Source organism: Dendrobates tinctorius, unplaced genomic scaffold, assembly GCF_039654945.1.
Source record: "Dendrobates tinctorius isolate UK_male_01 unplaced genomic scaffold, ASM3965494v1 ptg000028l, whole genome shotgun sequence".
Taxonomy (NCBI): Eukaryota; Metazoa; Chordata; class Amphibia; order Anura; family Dendrobatidae; genus Dendrobates; species Dendrobates tinctorius.
The window spans coordinates 78594108-78617965 of record NW_027361696.1 but is presented as its reverse complement, the minus strand read 5'-3'; positions in this window follow the sequence as shown (position 1 = coordinate 78617965).

The following is a 23858-nucleotide window of genomic DNA, read 5'->3' as shown; positions in this document are numbered from 1 at the left end:
TGGAGCAACATGTATGGGGCCCATCATATATGGCGCATTATGTGGGATCATCATACACTGGAGCATCAAATCTGGGGCCCATTATATATGGAGCTATAATACTTATGTATGGTATAAGGACTTCAATGGCGTAGGGCAATGACGGCAGAGACACGCTTAGTGAAGCAAGTGATTTATATACAATTGTGCACAACAAACGTGGAAATACGTAACGGGTTCAGAGCACAGACATACAGCAGCACATAGCAAAAGGTTCAGCAAGGATGGTAAGTTATTAAGAGTCACTGAGTACGGAATATAACCGGGTATTGCAGGCAAAGTCCAGAGTATAACAAATGTCCAGCAGGATAATGTTCAGCGGGCACCGGGTAACAGCTACTAACCAGTATAGCAAACAGAAGTCCAGTTGTAGCGAGCCTCTGGTATGATGAGTCCGGTGGAGATCCAGTAAGGGGACCTTCAGTGGGCACAAACACTAACCGGGTACGGTAGCCAGAAGTCCAGCGGTATCCAGAGGTCCAGAGAGGTGAAGTCTCAAGCAGGAAGCAGGGTTGTTCCAGAGTCACAAGATCTGGGAGAGTGGCAGGGCAGGAGCACACCAGGAATCAATATACTCAAGCGATTTGCTTGTGCTTAGGGGCGGGTTTTTATGCAGCTGGGGAGGAAGTGATGTAAACGAAAACTCCATCTTAACTAAGGGCAGCTAAGAGGAAGTGATGCGACAGGACCGAAAACTCCATCTTAACCAAGGGCAAAAGTTCATTCAAAACAGACCGGAAAGTCCTAGGATCCTGACAGTACATCCCTCCCAAAAAACGGCCTCAGGACGGAACAGGACCGGGCTTGTCCGGGTACCTCCGATGGAACTGAGCAATCTTCCTAGATGCGTTGATGTTGTCAACGGGTTCCCAGGAGTCGTCCTCGGGTGAATAGCCTTGCCAGCGAACCAGGTATTGCAGCCGTCGCCGATGGAGACGGGAGTCGAGAATGGCCTCAACACAAATTCTTCTTGGCCATCTACCATCACCGGGGGAGGAGGTGGTACAACACGTCCCTGAAAGGTATTAGGAGTTACCGGTTTGAGCAGAGAAACATGAAAGACCGGGTGTACCTTCATAGTCCGTGGTAACTTCAGCCGACAGGCCACGGAGTTCACAATCCCGGAGATCCTGAATGGGCCGATGTATTTTTGCCCCAGCTTCTGTGAAGGGACACCAAGCTTCAGGTTTTTGGTGGACAACCAAACAGAGTCCCCTACCTGGTACGAGGGTGCCGGTCGCCTATGAGCATCTGCCGAGTCCTTGTAACGTCGCTGAGCAGTTGTCAAGGTGTCTTTCAGGACCTCCTGAACTCGTTGCAACTCCGTCACCCTGTCTCCAACCGCGGGTATAGGGACTGCAACCGGTGACCTAGGCAGAATACTTGGATGGTAACCCAGGTTTGCAAAAAAGGGTGTTACCTTCGTGGAACTACTCTGGGTGTTGTTGTAGGAGAATTCTGCCAGAGGAAGGAGCTTCACCCAATCGTCCTGTAGATGGCTCACGTAACATCTCAGGTATTGTTCCAGGGTCTGGTTGGTCCGTTCCGTCTGTCCATTCGTCTGAGGATGGTAGGCAGAAGATAGACACACATTAATTTGGAGTGCAGAACAAAACCCCTTCCAGAACCTAGAGGTGAATTGAACACCTCGGTCAGAGATGATCTGATCCAGGACCCCGTGTAAACGAAATACGTTCCGTACTACCAGGTCAACAGTCTCTGCGGCCGAGGGGAGGCCAGTACAGGGGATGAAATGGGCGGCTTTGGTCAACCGGTCTACCACTACAAGGATAGTAGTGCTGCCACTTGATGGAGGCAGAACCACAATAAAATCCATGGAGATGGACCCCCAGGGGCGAGACGGCACGGGTAAAGGCTGGAGGAGGCCTGTAGGAGCCATACGAGGGACCTTGCACCGGGCACAGATCACACATGATGTGACGTAGTCTTTCACGTCTTTCATACAGGTAGGCCACCAGAAGAACCGGGTCAAGAACTCCTGAGTTTTTTGTACCCCCCTATGTCCTGCCACCATGGAGTCATGAACCAATTTAAGGACTCGAAGTCTTACAGCCTCCAGGACATACAGGCGACGTTCTCGTAACCACACACCATTCCAAAGAACAAGTGCCACGTCGCTCGGGGGGGCAGCAAGGAATACATCACCATCATAGGCCTGCTTGATGTCCTTCCATAAGTCCTGGTCCTGGATCACTCCGATGAAGTTGGAATCAGACAACACGGTTTGAGATGATGATGAAGGCACAGGGTCCGAGGTGTGGAGACGGGATAAGGCATCAGCCTTTCTGTTACGGGAACCTGGTCGATATGTGACAACAAAATTAAATTGATTAAGAAAAAGGCTCCACCTGGCTTGCCGTGGGGACAGACATCTGGCAGATTTCAGAAATTCCAGGTTGCGGTGATCTGTGAGTACCACCACTTGTTGTGCCACTCCCTGTAAGTGGTGCCGCCATTCTTTGAAAGCAGACACGATCGCCAGCAACTCCTTGTCTGCAACATCATAATTCCTCTCCGCAGGGGACAACCGTCGAGAAAAGAAAGCACATGGGTGCAGTAAAGCTTTGTCCCCAGTTCTCTGGGACAGAACTGCTCCCAGAGCATAATCAGAGGCATCGACTTCTACAAGGAACGGAAGTGAGGGGTCTGGGTGAATCAGAATTGGTGCTGATGTAAAACAAACCTTGAGATGGTCAAAAGCCTCCTGAGCCTGGACGGACCACACAAACCTCTGACCCTTCTTGGTTAATGCGGTAATAGGGCGGACAATTTCTGAGAAATTACGGATGAAACGCCTGTAGAAGTTGGCAAATCCGACGAATCGTTGCACCTCTTTGATGGTACCCGGTACCGGCCATTCCAGTATTGCTTTTATCTTGCTGGTTTCCATATTTAGACCCTGTGGAGAAATGACATACCCTAGAAATTGAATATTAGTACAATGAAATTCACATTTCTCAAGCTTGATGTACAGGCAGTTATCACGTAGGCGAGCAAGGACCGTCTTGACATGCTCTTGATGTTCCTGTAAAGAATTAGAATAAATCAAAATATCGTCCAGGTAGATGACCATGAACTGGTCCATAATGTCCCTGAATATATCGTTCACCAAGTGTTGGAATGTTGCGGGGGCGTTGCAAAGGCCGAAGGGCATGACTAAATACTCAAAATGTCCGTATCTACACCTGAATGCTGTCTTCCATTCGTCCCCTGGACGGAAACGGAGCAGGTTATACGCCCCTCGGAGATCTAACTTGGTGAAAATTGTAGCCTGTTGGACCCTTTCTAATAATTCGGGGATCAGGGGCATTGGGTACCGGTTCCGGATGGTGATCTTGTTGAGCTCCCGGTAATCTATGCAAGGGCGCAGAGTTCCGTCCTTCTTCTTTACGAAGAAGATGGGTGCCCCTGCGGGTGAGGTAGAGGGACGAATGAAACCCTTGGCAAGATTCTCATCAATATATTCTTTTAGGGCGTGTAGTTCAGGGGCCGCCAACGGGTACACATGTCCAAACGGTATCTCCGCTCCGGGTAATAAGTCTATAGGACAATCGTAAGGTCTATGTGGGGGGAGCTGATCAGCATTCTGTTTATTGCAGATGTCGAGAAAGTCATGATAGACCGGGGGCAGAACGGGTACCTGTACATTGTCCTCCATAGCATGTGTTGTTGGAGCCGGTTCAGTTGGTTTTACGGCAGGAGCAGTCTGGGATGGGAAGGAAATCTCTTTTGTCTCCCAGTTGATGACTGGATTGGTAGCCCGAAGCCAGGGGATTCCTAAAATGACTGGAAAATGTGGAGATGAAATTAACATAAAGACAAGGGTCTGCTGCTGACCTGGTTTCATCATACATTCGAGGGGTACAGTCTCTTTATCCACGGGTCCGGAAGTCAATGGGGACCCGTCCACGGTTTCCATGGTAACTGGTGATGCTCTCTGTTGAGACGGGATACCGTGTTTCCTAGCAAAAGAGAGATCCATGAAATTGCCCCCAGCCCCAGAGTCAATCATTGCAGCCGTAGGAATTAGCTGTTTCTTCCATTTTATTTGGAGCGAGCAGTGGGTGGATCTCCCTTCAGAGTCCTTAGCTGCAGTGGATAATACTGTGGAGGGAAATACCGCATCCAGGTGGGAACTAGCTTCGGATTCTATGTCGGTATTATAATATTCGGCTACAGCCGCCAAGATCTTATTGGAACGTTTAGGACGCCTTGGACAGTCAATAAGGAAATGGTCTGATTTGCCGCAATAAAAACATAGCCGTTCACGGAGCCGATGTTCGCGGCGTTCCTGGTTCTCTCGGTTTTGTACAGAGTCCACTTGCATGGGAACCTCCGCAGGCTCTCGTGGTGTCTTAGGAACAGGTTCCCTGGTAGGTGACGGAAAGTCAGGTACCCGGTTAAGTGCTGCCCATCTTTCCTGTCTGCGCTCTGTTAAACGGGTATCAATGCGCACACAGTGTTGAAGGAACAGGTCAAGATCATCGGGTGATTCGGCACGGGCTAACTCGTCCTTGATGGCACCGGACAGTCCCTTTTTAAATACCGACAACAACGCATTGTTACCCCAGTCAGTGTCCACCACCAGTCTTTTGAAGTCGGTGACATATTCAATCACAGGCCGCTTGCCTTGCCGTAAAGAAAGGAGAGCCGTTTCAGCAGTATTACGGCGGTTCGGATCGTCGAACATCAGTGCCATAGCTGTTAGAAAATCCTCTAAGCAGTTCAACCGCACGTCCCTGGTCTCAATCATCAGGTTAGTCCAGGCCAGGGCACGTGAAGTCAACAGCATGATTATGCATAATACTTTAGATCGATCCGATCGGTAATAGTCAGTATTCACATCAAAGAATAGCATGCACTGATTAATGAAGCCACGGAACTGACTGCGCTCACCATTAAAGCGGAAGGGAGGTAATTTAGGCATACTGGGAGCAAATCCGGGCGAGGTACGGTCGGCCACCTGAGCCTCCACCTTGCCTTGTAGCTCCTGCATAGCTGTACCCAGGAACTGGTGGTCATGATTCAGCCGTCCCTCGATATCTCCAAGCCTGGCGTGCACAGCATCCATGTCCTGCTGTAAGGAGTGGATCATGGAGTATAGCTGATCTAATCGTGCCTCTGACATTGCCCCAGCGAAGTCCTCTAAAAATGGCTTGAGTATAATATAATACTTATGTATGGTATAAGGACTTCAATGGCGTAGGGCAATGACGGCAGAGACACGCTTAGTGAAGCAAGTGATTTATATACAATTGTGCACAACAACGTGGAAATACGTAACGGGTTCAGAGCACAGACATACAGCAGCACATAGCAAAAGGTTCAGCAAGGATGGTAAGTTATTAAGAGTCACTGAGTACGGAATATAACCGGGTATTGCAGGCAAAGTCCAGAGTATAACAAATGTCCAGCAGGATAATGTTCAGCGGGCACCGGGTAACAGCTACTAACCAGTATAGCAAACAGAAGTCCAGTTGTAGCGAGCCTCTGGTATGATGAGTCCGGTGGAGATCCAGTAAGGGGACCTTCAGTGGGCACAAACACTAACCGGGTATGGTAGCCAGAAGTCCAGCGGTATCCAGAGGTCCAGAGAGGTGAAGTCTCAAGCAGGAAGCAGGGTTGTTCCAGAGTCACAAGATCTGGGCGAGTGGCAGGGCAGGAGCACACCAGGAATCAATATACTCAAGCGATTTGCTTGTGCTTAGGGGCGGGTTTTTATGCAGCTGGGGAGGAAGTGATGTAAACGAAAACTCCATCTTAACTAAGGGCAGCTAAGAGGAAGTGATGCGACAGGACCGAAAACTCCATCTTAACCAAGGGCAAAAGTTCATTCAAAACAGACCGGAAAGTCCTAGGATCCTGACAGGAGCACTATATGGGACCATCATACACTGGAGCATCATATATGGGGCCCATTATATATGAAACATTATATTATTATTATTATTTATTTATTTATATAGCACCACTAATTCCTTGGTGCTGTACATGAGAAGGGGGTTACATACAAAGTTATAGACATCATTAACAGTAAACAAATTTACAATGACAGACTGGTACAGAAGGGAGAGGACGCAGTCCTTGCGGACTTACATTCTATGGGATAGTGGGGAAGAGACAGAAGGTCGGGGGTGCAGCAGCTCTGGTGGTTTTGAGGCGGCGGCTCGGACGGTGGTGAGGAGCCAGTATGGTTATTGCAGGCTGTAAGTTTTCCTGAAAAGATGGGTTTTCAGGTTCCGTTTGAAGGATCCGAGGGTGGTGGATAATCGGACGTGTTGAGGCATGGAATTCCAGAGGATAAGGGATATTCGGGAGAAATCTTGGAGGCGGTTGTGTGAGGAACGAATAAGTGTGGAGCAGAGTAGGAGGTCTTGGGAGGATCGAAGATTACGTGAGGGAAGATATTGGGAGATTAGTTCAGAGATATAGGGAGGGGACAGGTTGTGGATGGCTTTGTAGGTCAGTGTTAGTAGTTTGAACTGGATTCGTTGGTGAATTGGGAGCCAGTGGAGGAATTTGCAGAGGGGAGAGACATGGGAGTAGCGAGGAGAGAGGTGGATTAGTCGGGCAGCAGAGTTGAGGACGGACTGGAGTGGTGCAAGAGAGTTAGCAGGGAGGCCACAGAGGAGAGTTTTGCAGTAGTCAAGGCGGGAGATAATGAGGGCATGTACAAGAGTTTTAGTAGATTGAGGGCTGAGGAAGGGATGGATTCTGGAAATATTTTTGAGTTGGAGGTGTCACGAGGTGGCAATAGTTTGGACGTGTGGGTTGAAGGACATGGCAGATTCGAGAGTTACTCCGAGACAGCAGATTTCAGGCGCCGGAGAGAGTACGATGCCCTTTACCAAAATAGATAGATCAGGTAGGGAAGATGCATGAGATGGAGGAAAGATAATGAGTTCAGTTTTGTCCACATTGAGTTTTAGGAAGCGAGAGGTGAAAAAGGAGGATATGGCTGATAGACACTCCGGGATTCTGGACAGCAGAGAGGTGACATCTGGGCCAGAGAGGTAGATCTGAGTGTGGTCCGCACACAGGTGGTACTGGAAGCCATGGGACTTTATGAGTTTTCCTAGGCCAAGAGTATAGATGGAAAAAAGTAGTGGCCCCAGGACAGAGCCTTGGGGGACTCCAACAGAGTGCGGGATGAGGTGGTAGTGTGGGAGTGGGAAACGCTGAATGTGCAGTCAGAAAGATATGAGGCAATCCAGGACAGAGCAAGGTCTTTGATGCCAAGGGATGAAAGAATCTGTAGCAGTAGGCAGTGGTCGACTGTGTCGAAGGCAGAGGGCAGGTCAAGAAGAAGGAGGATGGAGAACTGTCTATTAGGCTCGGCTGTAACTAAGTCATTAGTAATTTTGGTCAGGGCAGTTTCAGTGGAGTGGTGGAGGCGGAAGCCAGATTGAAGGATGTCAAGGTGTCAAGGAGGGAGTTAGATGAGAGGTGGGAGGAAAGTTGAGCATGGACATGCTGTTCAAGGAGTTTGGAAGCAAACTGGAGCAGTGATATGGGGCGATAGCTGGGCATAGCAGTTGGGTCAAGGTTTGATTTTTTGAGGATGAGTGTTATGGTGGCATGTTTGAAGGCAGAGGGGAATGTACCAGAAGATAAGGATAGGATGAAGAGATGGGTTAGGGCTGGAATGATCATGTTAGTGAGGTTGGGGAGCAGGTGGGAAGGGATGGGGTCAAGTGCACAAGTGGTGAGGTGTGATTTGGAAAGGAGATGAGTAAGCTCTCCTTTGGTGATGTTGGAGAGGGAGGTTATTAGGGAAGGGCAGAGGTCTGGTATGTGGAGTGGTTGGGGTGATGGAACAGTAAAGGTTTGCCTTGTTTCGTTATATGGGACCATCATACACTGGATCATCATATACAGTATATATGGGGCCCATTATATATGGAGCATTACATAGGCCCATCATATACTGGAGCATCATATATGGGGCTCATTACTGTATTTTTAGGACCATAAGATGCACCAGACCATAAGACGCACCTAGGCCAAAGATTTCACTTACTTCTTACATTACATGAGATATCTATTCTAAATTCTACAATAGGTTAAAAAACCAGACAGTATAGTCCTCCACACAGTATTATGGGCACCACATAGTGCTCCATACAGAATAATGAGCGCCATATTTTGCCCAATACAGAATAATAGATCCCATATACTCCTCATTACAGTATAATGAGCCACATATATTGCTCCATACAGCCCTATTTACTACTCCATACAGTATATAATAGGCCCCATATATTGCACCATATTGTATAATGGGCCCCATATAATGCTCCATAAAGAATAACGAGTCCCACATATTGCTCCATACAGTATGTTGAGCCCCACATCATGCTCCATGCAGTATAATGAGAGCCATATATTGCTCCATTTAATGCTTCAGTATATGATGGGTCCCATATATTGCTCCATATACAATGGGCCCCATATAATGCTCCATACAGTATAGGATGGGCCACATAGAGTATAATGAGCCCCATTTATTGCTCTTCACACTGAGTCCCATATAATGCTCCTTACAGTATATGATAGGCCCCATATATTGCTCCATACAGAATGGGCCCCATATAATGCGCCATACAGAATAGGCCCCATATAACGCTTCATTTATAATGGGCCCCATTACTATGCTCCATATATAATGGATCCCATATAATGCTCCATATATAGTGGGACCCATATAATGCTCCATATGTACGGTACATAAGAAACCAGTCCCTAACTTTATGGGAAAGTCAAATATTCTGAGTAGAACTTTCACAATGCTTCACAATAATTATTACTCTATTGTCTAAAAGCTACTACCATTAAGTGCCAAAAACGAAACATAAACACACATATAGAAATATAATATCATCATGATAAGGCAATATTATTTTTTACGTTTAATTTTTTTTTCCCTTAATCAACACACATACAAAGATGAGAAACTTATCAGTTATTTCCCGCCCTTCATTTTCCTGGGCCTATCAGGGAGAGACTCTAAGATCTGTCAATCGACTGGAGTGATGCAGATAGAAGCCAACCAGGCTAGTCCCATCTCTATAGTCCCGCGGCAAGTTCTTCAAACTTTTCCTGGTTGTTTAACCCCCTAAGGCTGGTTTCACATTTGCGTTTTTTAGCGCTGGAAAAAAACGCATATGTGCGCATGCGTTTTTTCCCCTATATTTAACATGGGTGCGCATACCTGCGCGCTTGTAAGCGCATGTATGCGATTTTCATGCGCTGCGTTTTTTTGGGGTGTGCGTTTGTATTTTCCAGACGCAGCATGTTGCATTTTTTGGCCCTGCAAAAAAGCGCATGCGCACATATGCGCACGTTTTGCGCTAAAAATGGCCATTATAGCCTATGGATGCGCATATGTGCGCACTGGCATGCTCATGTATGCGTTTTTTTGCATATGCGTTTTTTTTTTTTAACCATGGAATTTAGGGGTTTGGGTTAGAGTTAGGGTTAGTTAAGGGGGTTTAGGGTTAGGGTTAGGGTCAGGGTCAGGGTTAGGGTTGGGGTTTGGGTCAGGGTTAGGGTTAAGTATGGTTTGGTTAAGGGTTAGGGTCAGGGTTAGGGTCAGGATTAGGGTTAAGTATGGTTTTGTTAAGGGTTAGGGTCAGGGTTAGGGTTAGGGTTAGGGTTAGGGTCAGGGTTAGGGTTAGGGTCAGGGTTAGGGTTAGGGTCAGGGTTAGGGTTAAGTATGGTTTTGTTAAGGATTAGGGTCAGGGTTAGGGTCAGGATTAGGGTTAAGTATGGTTTGGTTAAGGGTTAGGGTCAGGGTTAGGGTTAGGGTTAGGGTTAGGGTCAGGGTTAGGGTTAAGTATGGTTTTGTTAAGGGTTAGGGTCAGGGTTAGGGTTAGGGTTAGGGTCAGGGTTAGGGTTAGGGTTAGGGTTAGGGTTAGGGTCAGGGTTAGGGTTAGGGTTAGGGTCAGGGTTAGGGTTAGGGTTAGGGTTAGTTAGGGTTTAGGGTTTGGGTTAGGGTTAAGTATGATTTGGTTAAGGGTTAGGGTCAGGGTTAGGGCTAGGGTCAGGGTTAGGGTTAGTAAAGTCATGGTTTGGGTAGTGTGAGGGGCCACCTAAAAATGTTGGAAAAAAACGCAAACACGGTAAAAACGCACTAAAAACGCATACAAACGCATAAAAACGCTGCGTTTTTTTCATGCATGCTCATAAAAATGCTTGAAAAAAACGCAGCAGTTGTATGCTTTTGTATGCGTTTTTTCAATGCGTTTTTTTGCGGGAAAAACGCGCTGCAAAAAAAAGCAAGTGTGAAACTAGCCTTAATGCTGCAATCGATATCAATTGCAGCATTTGGGAGGCTAGGAGAAGGAGAAGGCTTCTTCTCTCTTATGATTGGCGCACACATGTCATTATCGCGAGGACCTGATCGTTGTCATGATGGCCTCTAGGTTTGCCAGCATGGTGGCCTGCTTAAGACTATGCTAGGAGCATGGTATAAGAGGCTTCTGCCAGTGTAACATTGAAAGAAATTAATTGTTAAACAGTAAAAATAAAAAATTGAAAAATATATGTATATATATGTATAAAAAAAATTATAAAATAAAAATTAAAATAATATTATACTCATAAATATGTAAAATTTATGTAAAAACAAAAACAAACAAAAAGTTCACATATTTGGTATTGCCACATCCAGAACGACCTGACCCCTATAAAACTGTCACACTAGTTAACCCCTTCAGTGAAACCGTAAAAAATAAATAAAAAACATGACAAAAAACTATGCTTTTTTTATCATACTGACAAATAAGGGGTGTCGTAGCTGCTTTTGTTCTGACCAAGCGTCAGCTGTCCAGATCACCAGTGAGTCCGAATCGTGAGGTTTTTCGCCCTTTCTGTTGCAAGCACTTGGAGACAAAGAGACTTCAACACACAAGCCGTGGTCAAATCACTTTATCTGACGTAATGAAATATAAGACATGTTTTTATACCATTTACAACAATATGTGACTCTGGAGCTCATTTGGCCCCCACCATCACCTCAGCGTCGTATGTACCTTGTTTACAATATACCCAGAACACGTTGTTGAGAACAAATATGATAACAAGTATAGTTTCCTTGAAGACAGAGACTACTAGTCTACATAAGAATAATTCTAGCAATAATAAGGCAAAAGGCAATTGAAGTCTTAAAGGCATTTAAAGGGATATAAAAGCAAACCATTAACTCTTCTATATCAGGGGAATAAAATGCGATCAAAAAGATAAGTGGAAATAAAAATAGTATTGCTGAAAACAACATCTTGTCCCACCAGAAATAAGCCACCATACAGCTCTGTCAACAGAGAAATAAAAAAGATTATAGCATAGTTCCGAGAGTGGGGATCAGTGAGTATTTCGGCAGCTGACCTCGGCGTGTAAGCAGCGCATGACATCACTGCCATGCCCTGATTTCAAGCTGAAATCAGCTGCTGGTATATGAGCAGGACATTGCGATGGGAGCACAGAGGAAGCTCCTTTCACCTGCGATGCCCTGCGATTAGAGATGAGCGACTTTGCCTTTTTTATGGTCTAGTCGGGTTTCATGAAACCCAACTTTCTCAAAAGTCGGGTCGGACGAAATCGGCCGACTATAGGGAAGAGTCGGAGGCCGACTGAAACACGAAACCCAATGCAAGTCAATGGGGAAGCAAAGTTGGCAGGGAGAGGAGGACAGTAAACACACCTACAGTGCCCATTTCGATGCCAAAAACATCAATTCTTATTACTGAAGCTTGTCAACCTTAATTTACTTCATAATAATAGTTACGCATTGAAAACTGGGGGTTATTTGGCTAAAGTTGTGGGGGGTAGGGCTGGCTCCAGGTTTTCGTGTGCCCTGGGCCAAAGAGTGTCAGTGCGCCCCTTTAACACATACCACAACTCATGATGCTCCGATACGGCACAGAAATATAGGTATAGTACAATGACAAATACTTCACTGCTGACATGACATGACTGATCTATTTTAAATTGTACAATAGCTCAAAAAAGGACAGTATATTACTCCATACAGTATTATGGCCACCACATTGTGCGCCATACAGAATAATGAGCCCCATATATTTCTCCATACAGAGTAATTGGCCACATATAATGTTCCATACAGTATATGATGAGCTCCACATAATGCTGCAGTTTATGATGGTCCCCATGGACGATGATCCAGTGTGTTAAGGGCCCAAATAATGCTCCACATATAATGGGCTCCATTTCTAATGCTCCAGTGTATAATGGGCCCCGTAAATGCTGCTCCAGTGTCTGATGTCCCCAATCTGGAATGCTCCAGTATATGATGGTCCTCATGGATGATGCTCCAGTGTCTTATGGGCCCTAATAATGCTCCATATATAATGGGCCCCATTTCTAATGCTCCAGTGTATCATGTGCCCCATAGATACTGCTCCAGTGTCTGATCTGCCCCATTTGGAATGCTCCAGTATATGATGGGCCTCATGGATGATGCTCCAGTGTCTTATGGGCCCTAATAATGCTCCATATATAATGGGCCCCATTTCTAATGCTCCAGTGTATCATGTGCCCCATAGATGCTGCTCCAGTGTCAGATGTCCCCCATTTTGAATGCTCCAGTATATGATGGGCCCCATTTTTAATTAACCCAGGCATGGTATGTGAAAAGAGATCCATGGAGTAATCTGAAGTGTGTGCTGCCGCATCCTTCACTTTTGGTGTGGGTGAAGGACACAAGGAAAGTGGTTGCTCCTGACCTGAAGCCTGCACTTATGACTCAGTGCTTGCATTTTTTTAAACTTCAGAAGAGGAGGCGATAGAGCTGGAGGCTGTTTCAGCAATGTAAGCCAAAAACAGTTCCTGATGCTCCGGCTTTAAAAGCAGTCTACCTACTCCCAGAAAACGGAGCCTTACAGGCCTTACAGAGCTACACCATGACGCAGGCTCAACACCTCCTGCCTTAGCTGCTATTGTGCTTTTGGCACTACCAGCAGATGCACCACCACGACCATCAGTACCAGGTGGCCCCCCATGCCCACGTCCACATCCTCTTCCACGATACTTCCTCATGTTTTAGAAAATTGACCCAAAATACCAGCAGATATATGGAACTGTATCAGAAGCGTACAGCTCTATACAGTCTAGGGATAACAGTAAATCTCCGTATATATTTCATGAGTCATACACAGACGCTCACAGGCTCAGTATGGATTACCCAATAAAATAAAAAGGTAAAAAAGGATACAGTATCACCAGATACAAGGTATATATAGTATAGTGTAAACATTCTGAATCTCCGTATACATTTCAGGAGGCAGACACAAACGCTCTCAGGCCCAGTATGGATTACACAAGAATATGAAAAGCTGTTAATGGGTAATGTAACACAAGCATACAGCTGTATACAGTGTTGGCCAAATTTGAAATCTCGGTATATATTTCCGGAGTCACCCTCAAACGCTCACTCAGTCTGGGTTTGACCATAATAAAAAATGTTGTAAAAAAAGTACTGGATAACAAGATAGCAAGTATATATATTATAGGGTACAATTGAAATCTCCGTATACATAGTCCCGTAGTCAGTCTCAGACGCTTACTCAGTATGGATTTGACCATAATACTAAATGTCGAACAAAGGTACTGTATAACAAGATACAAGCTGTATCGAGTATAGGATAAAAATTGGTATCTCCGATTCACCGAATATATAGAAGGCGTAAACCACACATGCTCACTCACAATGGATGATACCATAATACAACATTTTGAACAAAGGTACTGTATCAGCACGTACCAGGTGTATCCAGTCTAGGGGTAATTTTAAATTTCTGTCTATACTTACGGAGTCAGACACAGACACTCACAACAGAATTTAACAAGTAGAAAAAGGGAAAGGTAGTCGAAGCGTACAAAAGTATACAGTGTTGTGGTACTTTTAAATCTTCGTATATATTTCAATCTCAGTAAGCCAGTCCAGACTCTCCGCTACTGGAAACTACATGGATACAAGTACAGACGGAAAGTTGAGTGTTAGCAGAAATTTGGGAGTTACTCATCGCGGGAAAACATCCCAGTACATGTTGCAGAGGCGATGCAGACCCTCAATTACTGTGTCTGTGGAGACAGCGAAAACGGTTCTTTGTGACGAAAGGATTGTTTTATCGCAGTAGCGTGGATCACATCACCGTTACTCGCCTCCATTAAACTGTGATCACAGGGAGAGATGTAGACATGGTCCTCACTGCCTATCATGATGTGTCTGGTCATTTTGGAGTGCAAAAGGCAGAAGCCACAGACCGTAGGCGATTCTATTGGATTGGCATGAGAGGAGACATTGAAAAATGGTGGCAGGAGTGTCACACGTCTGTGACTATCACAACTGTGAAAGGTGATCATAAAGCACCACTGCATCCGCTTGTAAGTTTACGCCCATTACAAATGGTAGCCATTGATCATCTGAAGGTAGAGGACAGCAGGAAAGGCCATAGCTACATCTTACCCATCATCGATCAATAAACCAAATTTCTAGTGGCCGTCCCTGTGAAGGATTTAACTGCCCAGACAACACAGCGGTGGATCAGGGAGAGGTAAGTATTGCAACTTGTAAGTGCTGTGGCCATGACCAAGCAGGGGGGACACACTCGTGGTCGACGGTACTGGCACAGGACCCCTCATAGTACGTTGGTGTGTCTGATGGTGAGTGGGCCCCCCCACCATCAGAGACACTGTATTGTACTATGAGGGGCCCTGTGCCAGTGCTGTCGGCCATCTGTGGGCCCATCCACCTGTTCAGAGCAACAGCACTTGCCCGGGTGCGCCAGGTGTTGACCCGAGCCATTGGGGGGGGTGCAGCCAACTTAGGGAGGTTTAAAAATGGCATATGTTGATGTGTTGGCTGGACATTCAGCTGCTGCAAAGGGCAGAATTGGGCAAGTCCGAGGATGAGGAAGACAAAAGCGAGGCAGTTTTCTGGCAACCTATGTGTCATCAGGGGAAGGTGGGACAAAATCCTTTGAAACCCATGCATGGTTCATTTTAATGAAGGTTAGATCATCAACATTTTGGGTAGACAGACGGATCCTTTTTTCTGTCAGGATTGATCCAGCAGCACTGAAGACTCTTTCAGATAACACACTAGCAGCAGGGCAAGCGAGCTCCTGTAAAGCATATTGTGCCAATTCAGGCCACGCGTCCAGTTTCGAGGCCCAATAGTCAAAGGGGAATGACCTGTGAGGGAGAACATCGATATGGGAGGAGAAGTAGTTTGTAACCATAGTTGACAACTGCTGTCTCCCGTCACTTTTAATCGATGCAGTATTAGCAGTCGTGTGAGCGGTACTTGAGAAATCATTCCACAATGTGGTCATTAAACCCCTGTCTCCAACGCCTCTTCCACTGTGTGCAACACGAACACCTCTTCCATTGTGCCCACTACGGCTCGTGGGAGAACCAGCACCACTGCTGTGTGCTGGGAAAGTCTCAAACAAACGATTTACCAGAGTTGCTTGTTTGTTAGCCAATATTATCTCTAGGTTCCCCTGTGGCATGATGTTGTGTAATTTGCCTTTGTAGCGTGGATCGAGGATGCTGGCCAGCCAGTAATCGTCATCCCTCATCATTTTGGCAATGCGGGGGTCCTTTTTTAGGATTTGCAAGGCATAATCGCACATGTGGGCCAATGTTCCAGGTGTCAATGATGCACTGCCAGTGGTGGGTGGAGGAGCACTTTCTGGCAAATCCACATCCCTACAGTCATGCACAAACATTGTACCTGACCTTGGAACGCCAACATTTTCTCTTACTCCCTGAGAAGCATCCTCCTGCCCAAAATAATCATCCCCCTCATCCTCCTCCTGTTCTTCCTCCACCTCGTCCAGGACAGTTCTCTGACCAGACAATAGCTAACTGTCATCAAGGCTTCCGTCCTCCTCCTCCACTGCAGACGCCTGATCCTTAATGTGCATCAAACTTTGCATGAGCAGACGCATAAGTGGGATGCTCATGCTTATGATGGCGTCGTCTGCGCTTACCAGTGGTGTGCATTCCTCAAAACACTGAAGGACTTTACAGAGGTCTTCCAGCTTTGACCACTGCACACCCGACAATTCCATGTCTTCCCTCAAACTGCCTGCCCGTGTATCCTCCCACAAATGCATTACAGCCTGCCTCTGTTCGCACAGCCTCTCAACCATGTGCAGGGTGGCGTTCCACCTTGTTGCAACGTCTATGATTAGGCGGTGCTTGGGGAGGTGGAGCAATCACTGCAGCTTCTGCATACGAGTGGAGTGGACGTTTGAGTGGCGGATGTGCGAGCACAGTCTTCGCACCTTATGGAGCAGGGATGTTAACTCCGGATAATTATTAAGGAAGCACTGCACCATCAGGTTCAAAGTGTGAGCCAGGCAAGGTATGTGTGTGAGTTTTGCATGGGCTATGGCTGCCACAAAATTACGGCCGTTGTCACTGACTACCTTGCCTGCCTTAAGATGTAGACTGCCCAGCCATTACTCAGTTTGTCGCTGCAAGTAGTCGGCCAGTACCTCCATGGTGGGTCTGTTGTCACCCAAAGACATAATCTTTAACACAGCCTGCTGACGCTTACCACTAGCTATTCGATAGTGGGACACCTCGTGTGCAACACTGCCAGTTGCGGATGGAGTGCTTGTGCGACTGCGCTCTGTGGACGAGCTTTCGCTGATTGAGGAGGAGGAGGATCAAAAGCCTACAGCTGTTTCCTATACCATGGGCTAGGCAGCACTGTTCCTCCGCCGCTGTCCCCAGTGGAGCCTGCATCCACCACATTAACCCAGTGCGCAGTGATGAACATGTAACGGCCCTGGCCATGCCTACTGGTCCATGCATCTGTTGTGAGGTGCACCTTTCCACTCACTGACTGTTTTAGTGCATGGACAATGCAGTCTTTCACATGCCAGTGGAGGTCAGGGATGGCTTTTCGAGAAAAGAAGTGCCGACTGGGTAGGTCATAGCGTGGGACAGCGTAGGCCATGAGGTCGCGGAAAGCTTCGCTTTCAACCAAACGGTAGGGCATCATCTCTAATGAGATTAGTTTGGCAATGTAGGCATTCAAAGCCAGTGTACGCGGATGAGAGGATGAGTACTTTCTTGTCCTACTCAGAGTGTCTGGTAGGGTGAGCTGGACTGGAGAGCTGCATATGGGAGAAGTAGCGGTGGACCGGACGGAGTGAGAGGGGGTTGGTGATGGTATTGGTGGTGATGGCCTAGATTCAGTGTTGTGTTGCAAAACCATTGTGATTCCCTGAGTGCTTTGGCCTTGCGACGACACCTGCACATTTAGTGCTGGAGGTGTGCTTAACGGTGGCGGTGGTCTTACAGTGGGGGAAGCGATGGAGCTTTGCTGGCTACCTTCAGTCAGAACAGGTGCACATGTGCTACCTGAGGTTTTGCAGTCTGTCCACGCTTGCAAGTGCATGTTGATTAAATGTCTAAGCATGCAATTGGTATTCAAATTTCTGAGTTGTTTACCTCGGCTAAAGGTCCTTGCGCACTTCTTACAGGTAACCTTTGCCTCATCAGTAGGATTTTGGACAAAGAAGTGCCACACTGCACTCTTCCTACTATGGTATACATTTTCTGGCCTTGCACGCTGTGCTAAGTTGACAGTCTGGCCAAGCTGTCCTGCAACTCTTTCAGTTTTTGTTCGACATTTTTGGACAGCTACGGGCCTGGCAGATAACCGCTGCTGCGATGTCAATGCCTGCTGCGGATCCTTCTCCTTATCTGAACTATTGCCAGCGCCACCCTCCTCCCCCAACGGATGCCAATCCGGGTCAAGAACTGGGTCATCCTTCACCTCCTCTTCAAAGTCATCTGCACCTTCCTCTTTACCTTCCTCTGTGTCACCGTGTAAGGTGGTATAGTATGCGGGAAGGGGCACCTGAGTTTCATCAGGGTCAGATTCTGGCTCAATAGACTGCGAGGGCAATGTAGTGCTCTGGCTCGATGTACCAGCAGAATCATCTAGCAGTGGCTGTGCATCAGTGCAGTCCATGTCAGATTCATCTTGGACTGGGGAATTCTGGACTTGACTGGATAACCCAGGCATGGTATGTGAAAAGAGCTCCATAGAGTAATCTGAAGTGTGGGCTGCCGCATCCTTAACTTTTGGTGGGGGTGAAGGACACAAGGAAAGGTGTTTTTCCTGACCAGATCCCTGCACTGACGACTCCGTGCTTGCAGGTTTCGAACGTTCAGAAGAGGAGGCAATAGAGCTGATGGCTGTTTCGGCAATGTACGCCAAAACCTGTTCCTGATGCTCCGGCTTTAAAAGCGGTTTTCCTACTCCAAGAAAAGGCAACCTTACAGGCCTTCTTGGGACAGACGATGACGTAGGCTCAACACCTCCTGCCTTAGCTGCTATTGTGCTTTTGCCAAAACCAGCCGATGCACCACCACCATCAGTACCAGCTGCGCCCCCCTGCCCACGTCCGCGGACTCTTCCACCATACTTCCTCATGTTTGGGAAAATGTACCAAAAATACCAGCGTCCAGCTGTGTAAGGTGTATTAAAAAAATTAAATCTACGTATATATTTTGTTAGTCACAGATGCTCTCACAGTATGTATTGGACCGTAATCTAACAAGCAGATATACGGAACTGTATCAGAAGTGTACAGCTGTATACGTTTTTTGTGTAACTAACAATCTCCATATATGTATTTACGGAGTGTCACACACATGCTGACTCTATATAGATGTGACTGTAATGCGAACGGCAGATATACAATACTGTTTGAGAATCGGACAGCTCTAAACGCTGTCTGTATGGAAAATTGTCAATCTCCGTCTATTTGTATAGGGACTGACACACGCTGTCTGTCTAGTTTTGACCATGATCAAACAGCACATATACAAAACTGTTTGAAAAGTGGACAGCACTCTAAGGTGTAGGTCTGGAAAAACGGAAAAACTCCTCAGCTTTTTTTCCAGAGTCACACACAGATAGCTTCTATTTGTCCATGATACAAGGTGGTACACGGTAGTGTGTGAGGAGCGTACACCTCTATACGGTGTCTGTATGGAAAATTGTCACTCTCCTTCTATTTGTATAGGGACTGACACACGCTGTCTCTGTCTAGTTTTGACCATTATCAAACAGCAGATATACAAAACTGTTTGAAAAGCGGACAGCACTCTAAGGTGTAGGTCTGGAAAAACAGAAAAACTCCTCAGCTTTTTCTTCCAGAGTCACACCCAGATAGCTTCTATTTGTCCGTGATACCAGCTGGTACACTGTAGTGTGTGAGGAGCATACACCGCTATACGGTGTGTGAAAAAATGCCTAACGCTCTCCCTGTTCAGAATCAGCAGCAGCACCTCTCCCTATTCTAAGATCGGCAGAAGTAAGATGGCGGTCGGCGGTCACAGCCTTTTATACCCACTGTGACGCCACACAAAGCCAGCCAATCACTTCAATGCCTTTCTCTAAGATGGTGGTGGCCACTGCCCATGTCATCGCATTGCCCACAGTGTGCATTCACCTTCATTGGCTGAGAAAAGGCGCTGGAAGCATTATTTGAAATGCGACTTTGGCGCTCTGATCGGCGACCTCATGGCCGACCTCACGCTATGGCCAGGTTTCGAACGGCGAAACACAACTTTAGCTAAAGTCGGCTATTTTTTTAATTTGACCTACCCGTTTCGCTCAACTCTACCTGCGATATCACTGTCAATATTGACAGCAGCATCACAGGGCTTAAACGCCTGCAATTGGTGCTAGCACCGATCGTGGGCGTCACTGCACATAGAGCTGACACCCGCAAGAAAGAGAGAGAGGAAAGACAGAAGAAACAGGAATATAAGCTTCAGTGGAAGAGAGAAGGAAGGGGTCCGAGGGGCAAGAGAAATGGTGAGGAATCCACCCATGGCGCCCGAATCCACACCAACGGCAGTCGGGTGGAGGGACCAGGTCGCAGTAGGGGATCGGCCCCAGACTAGTGGAGATGAAGCGATGGCTGGGGGACCACCACAATGCAGGGAGACTACGGTACACAAGATTAGGTGCAAGCAACAAAGGGTTAATTTATTTACAGGCAAGGAATGCAGTGTATAGGAAAATGCAGAAACAGGGGTATGCTATGGAAACAGACAATTTACAAGGATAATATTCTTTAGCTGGGCCATAAAACAGCACGGAGCACCAACTATAACAGCTCAGTGTATTCATCTAACTGGCAAGACAACACAGTAAAGTAATATATGATGTTACACTAACTATAACCTATCTGGCCTCTGCTACACCGGCCACGCGGCTGCCGTGCTCTATCTATTGCAGCCTATCCTAACCCTAGCATGTGCACAGAAGAGGTTAACACTCACAGTAGCATTGGTATCTCAGTCCATTCAGGGCCCCTGAAGCTTTGCAAGATGGTGCGCACTTCTTCCTGGAAGATCTGTGCAACGTGGTCTTTTCCTTGTGTGCAGGTCCAGTGATGCGCCTAGAAACTGTGGATTCCCTCCTCTGGACGCCTTTCTTGTCTTTTCTTCGTGGCTTCTCACAGCAACACAGGAAAGCCACCTTTTTATCCCCAGAATAGTTTACAAAGTCAGTCTCAGACTTAACGTCCTTTTCCTCACAGCTCCAGGGCACATCTCCTTCCTGCAGAAATCTCGGCTCTCTACTGACACACAGAAAAGCTGCCCCCCCTCTCCAGTGTTAGCAGAAGAAACCACACAATCTTTACAGCAGGGGAGAGAGAATGTCCCATTGCTTTAACCAAGGGTGGGTGCTGTCTCTTAAAGTGGCAGCTTGTCTCTATGGTCCATAGCAACGCCACCCCCTTACATAGAAACTGAAGACTCAGCTAGCTAACCAGAGGTTGCAGTATCTGTATGTGCTGCAGCCACATCTGCACACAGTCACTGAAAAGGCAGCCATATAGGATCAAGGGGACCTAGAGTACGTCGCACGACAGGATCCAGGGCTGCTGGCTCAGTGTGAAGGTGCAGGGCAGGAGAGGAGGGTGCCAGCGCAGTGAGATGGCCAGGGAAGGAACATCTGAAGGGGGTTCTGACACAGTGTACCTCAAATTACTCAAGAACTGGCTGGACCACCAACCCGGAGAACACAGCATCCCGGTTGGAGAATGTAACTGGAGAACTGTGAGAAAAAGTGTGAATACTGCACTCCTCTGTGTCCTCGGATATATTTACTGCGTCACCTGCCTTTCACCACAACCACCATCATCATCTCTAACACCTATAACTGCCCTGGGGCTTCGCTCTGCCAGTGGAGAGCTGTAACAACTCTGCTGCATCACCATTTTGTTTAAATTATATAAACAGGGGATCAGCAGGAGTAAAATAAAAACTGTAAAAACTGATGAAAGCTCCTCCTAAAATAAGGGTTGTGCTAATCTATGGTTCTGTAAAAAAAAAATAATTGACACCATACTGTGACTTCAGTGCTCTACTTCCCTGACAAGATCAGTTCTTCTTTTGTAAGTAAAGAAAATCATTCTATGGGTTCTTGTCTCAAAACTTCTAAATTTATTGCATGTGGAGAATTTAAAACTGCAGTTAGCAATCTCCAAGTTTTAGAGCAGAGTTTTGTGATCATCCATCTAGCAACATACAAATAGACACAGACCATTCCCGGCTATCTCAGCTCTCCTCCCTCCATAATTTTGTGTTTTACTCTTAATAAACATTTTACTTGTGTAGGTTCTATTAGTAAAGTAATGTCATCAGTCAGAAGTATGAAGATCAAATGTAGACTATTTAAACATATTTATGGCTAAATATATGAAAGTCCATACAGCAGAAATACAATCTGTCTGACAACACTAACTGTTCTGTCCTCACTAAATGAAGCAGAATTCATGTAGCTTATACAGGCAGCTAAACCGCTATACCGGGGTCCAATAAAAAGACTGTAGGTTGAATCTGTGATTTATTGAATGTGATGGTATACTGGCGCCGTGAAACTACAAACAAAAACATATATGCATACAATCAATACTGGGTTCATCAGGGATTCATATATACTGTAGATAATACATCATCTGCACTAATAGCTAACCAGGGGAGAACTAACTAAGCAGGCTAACTTGAGACAGGAATTGGATACAGGAAACATAAGTACATACCAGCGATGCTGTCACAAGGGGAGAAGAGAAATGAGATGCTTCCTGAATGCAGGCAGAAGGAAAATGGTGGACTGGAGGTAAAATGGGGGCTGAACGAACCATAATCCTTTGCAAAAGGCTACCAGGATGCATTGCAACCTTACCAGAATGCACTGCAAACGGAGGGAAATAGCAAAGTGAAAGTAAAACACACAATAACACTGCGGTTAAGACTCTGGTCACTAGATGGAGCCAGAAAACACTGTAAACATTAACAAGCACATAATCAGGGATTATGAATTAAATGTTGGAGACAGAACACTATCAATTGCTCTAGAAATAATATTCCGAAAACAAAACATAAAATTAAAAATATATAACACCAGAATACTCCCACACATGCAACCAGTCTGCAGCCACATCACTACAGAAAAGATGAGATATGGTGTGCTCACTTATGTTTAGTAGTGATGAGCGAGCACTAAAATGCTCGGGTGCTCGTTGCTTGGGTCGAGCAAATTGGAATACTCGGGTACTCGGACAGAACAACGAGCCCAATGTAAGTCTATAGGAGACCCGAGCATTTTTTACAGCGATCCCCCCGGGGGTCCTTTCAAGGTCTAAAAATGTCAGAATATTATAGAAACACTGCTCAAATGACACGGAGACATCATAGGGATCGCCCCTGGAAGCATTCCTGACTCCTAGTTCACACTTTTAAACAATGTTGTCAGAGTTTCATGCCATTTTTACCGATGCATCGAAAAAATACCAAAACGGATTTTGCTGGGAAATATGTTAAGGTACATCCTTTCCAGGTTAATGACTTGTATATAAGGCAAAATAATTAACACCAGACCAAAATGTTCCTCCACCACTTGGGCTATGTTTGTCATGCAAATTGCAGCCGCAGATGCGGCCCAGCCCAAAAACTCCCCCGGGGATGAAATATGGACCCTCTATACCGCAGAGGGGGACCCGGGCCTACTCAAACTAGGGAAGGGTAGCGACCAGGATTCTGTGGCAGCTGAGCATGTGGACAAGGAGAAGACATGTAGGAATTGATTGCACTGCACAACTTCAGGTATAGAGAACGTAAAGTTTACTAAAGTAAAGTCACATAGTACATAAACCAAATATGACTATGCCAGGCTCCCGATTCCTCACCTCCCAGAAGGGTACCACCCAGTGTACCCCAAAGCACCAACGGATCACCGAGGCACACATAGGTGGGACATTGAGACATCAGGACACAGGCAGAACATCAGGGGACATGAGGTCATCAGGACGCAGGCACGACATCAGGGTGCACGAGGTCATCAGAACGCAGGCAGGACATCAGGGTGCACGAGGACATCAGGACAGAGGCAAGACATCAGGGTCACCCACAGGACATCAGAGTCACCGGCAGACATCAGACAGGAGTCGTTCGGTTCTGGATATTTGACACGACCTACAGGCACCAATGCGGTCATCAGGCTCCAAGCACCAGGCAGCAGTCATCAGGTTCCAGACTGCGGTCATCAGGCTCCGGGCATTGTACCTAGGAAGGAACTCAAGCGTGATGGTGCTAGAACAGCAGGATTGCTGGGCTTGCATGGAGCTAGCACCGCATGGTAGTCAGAGCACAGGGTAGTAGATGCTCAGCAGAAACACCGGTTACAAGAGACTCAGAGTCTCAGGGTGCGAGGCTCCAGACACAAAGGG